The following is a 2,629-nucleotide window of genomic DNA, read 5'->3' on the forward strand; positions in this document are numbered from 1 at the left end:
CACTCAGCCACACTGCATCCCTTAAGCCTACTGCACCTGATATTCCAGGTGGTCTCCCATCCAAGTACTAAACAGGCCTAAGACCTTCTGAGCAGCACTCCCTCTAACTGCCTTTCTGGCTGCATGGGCCCCCCAAGGTCCATTCACAGCAGCATCTTGCAGAGCAACTCTGTGCTCACACAGCCATTCAGCTTAGAAAGAGTGTTGCTTCTGAGATCAGACGAAATCAAGCATTTTTAGATCCATACTGTTGTAGACGTAGCCACGGTACTTATGCATCTGGACCAGTTAAGTTCTTGATCAATGGCAGGATTTTGTTGGTAAAGGTGGATTTGTTGGTAATGTAATTGAATGGTTACATTCTCTCTTGTACATGTTCATTGCCTACCACTGTGTGGTGTCATTATTTCTTACCACTTATAAGCTTGAGTCTGAATGTTTTCCTGTGTTTTAATTGCAAAAATATACTTTATTCATAAAAAATCTTTATGTACCTACAGGTACTAAAGCATTTCTGTCCCTGGATATCAAGAAAAACAGACATTGGAATCTGACATTTCCAGCAGTTGCAAAAACCAAAAGTATTTCTTATACCGGACATTATTTTCATATATTGGAGCCAATGAGAGGGTCTGACAACTCATCGACCCCCATTATACTTTGGCAGAAAGACCTTGGACAGTGGTCCTTCCTCACTATGCCTTGGAAGCAGCTGAGCTCACTGCTGACCTTTAGTGTGACCCTCAGCTCGTAGTCCTGGACATTGGAATGTACTAGTCTGCAACACTCGGTCAAGGTTAACTCTTTGCACCAGAAAACCAACAAGTTTGGGGGAGACCAAAGAGCATCTTTCACTGAGTTGACTGTCTTCCAAGCATAGTCGATGTTTGTCTTGGTGTGCGTTCCAGGGAACAGACAATTGAGCACAGAGTCCTGCATCACAGAGCTGTTTGGGATGAGCCCGACAAAACCACTGCATCTTTCTCCAGACTTCCTTTGCAAAGACACATTCCAGAAGGAGATGTGTGACAGTCTGCCTACCCTGCAGCTGATTTGAGGGCAATGTGTAGTAGCAGAGACAGTCCAGGTATGTATGAAAGATCTCACCTCAATCTCTCTTCTCACCACCAGTCAAGCTTTATGTTGGTGCTTTTTGGAAAGTTCTGGCAATGAGGCATTCTGCCAAATGACTTTGACAGACTGCTCAGGGAAGGACCCAACAGGATTATTTGTCTCCTTTTCCCACAGGTTCTTGAGGACAATATGCACTGACCATTACCTGGTTGACTTGTGGTCAAAGATGTTCTTGCTGACAAATGTTTCCATGAGGGACAGGTGAAGCGGAATAGCCCATGTACTTGAAGAATTCCATGACAATGAACCAAACCTATCCTTTGTAACACTAGGGACAGGTAAAATCTTAGTATGTAGTGTGTGGTGTTTAGCTTGTTTCACTAAGTCATGAACTGCTTCAAAACCTGAGCAGTTGAGCATGATATTGAAACTGTGCAATCACCAGTGAACCACTTTTGACTTTATATTGGAGGAAATGTCATTGATGAAGCAGCTGAAGATGGTTGAATCTAGATGCAGTTCTTTCTCATAGATTTGGTATTATTGTTTCTTGCTGGGTCCAATACAAAGTAGCTTTGATTTGGAGAATGACAGATGAGATTTGGTTCTGGAAAGGGGATAAAAGACTGGAGAGGTGGAAAAGGGGTTGTAGGATAATAGGAACAGTTTAAGTAGTGGTGATCAGTATGTGCTCAGATTTGAATGAACACAATTGAATGAATTTGTGCAATTTAATACATATTTGGGGAGAATAGTCTTCCACAATGCGTATTGGTGGCCTATTAGAGGAACTATCCAAGCTCAAATTTCATTAAAAAGTAAAATTAAATTAGCTTTATAATAGACAGACAATTTCAAAGGTGACAATATGAAAATTTACCATGTGCTCTCTCTTATGTTACTGTTTTATCAGCTGAGTATGGTAATAAGCCAAGGACAAGGATGGCACCATATTGACCTACAGCCATAAGAAGTCCAAGCAGCAGCGTATAGACTAAAGAAGTGTACATAACTGGCTCTGTACTGCAACTTATCAGTTTATCTGTTAAATAAATACACTTGAGATTTTCAAGTAAATCATACTTGTTCATCCAATATGAGATTGGTAATTCTGTGTGTAGGAAAGCAACACAAGAGTTCAATAGTCTCCAATATTCTGAACTTGCTTGTACAGAAAATCATTAAACTTTATTACTACCAAGATTAGTTTCATAATATATTTGTGGATTTGTTGTGAAATATATCAGTCCATTGTGCAATGTTCGTTGCACATAACTGTTGCGAATAAATCACTAAATGCCGAGAACTTACTTATGGAAAGCAGTAAGATGCATTTTGTTAAGGTAAGGGTATGTGCTTCAATTCAATGCAAATTTTGCCTTTATGGCCTAGTAGAAGCTAAGACCTCAACCTTTGAATATTCAAAATATAAACTCATAGTTTATCAATTTCTCTATATTAATTATTTAAACTAAGAAAATACTGCTGAAAATGTCATGAAAATTTGATCATAGAGAAGTGTTGATACTGTGCCTAACCAGCAGATGCGCTTGCC

The 2,629-nt window shown here is 39.7% G+C and overlaps 1 long non-coding RNA gene across 1 annotated transcript; it reads left to right on the forward strand.

Moving 5' to 3' along the window:
• Positions 1-504: 504 nt before the first annotated feature.
• Positions 505-2,231, forward strand: LOC125484599. Its single transcript, XR_007263432.1, has 3 exons — positions 505-1,087; positions 1,249-1,412; positions 1,988-2,231. It is a non-coding gene; the product is annotated as an uncharacterized LOC125484599 (long non-coding RNA).
• The last annotated feature ends 398 nt before the right edge of the window (positions 2,232-2,629 follow it).

The sequence above is a fragment of the Rhincodon typus genome, chromosome 12 (genome assembly GCF_021869965.1).
Source record: "Rhincodon typus isolate 14 chromosome 12, sRhiTyp1.1, whole genome shotgun sequence".
NCBI classification, from domain to species: domain Eukaryota; kingdom Metazoa; phylum Chordata; class Chondrichthyes; order Orectolobiformes; family Rhincodontidae; genus Rhincodon; species Rhincodon typus.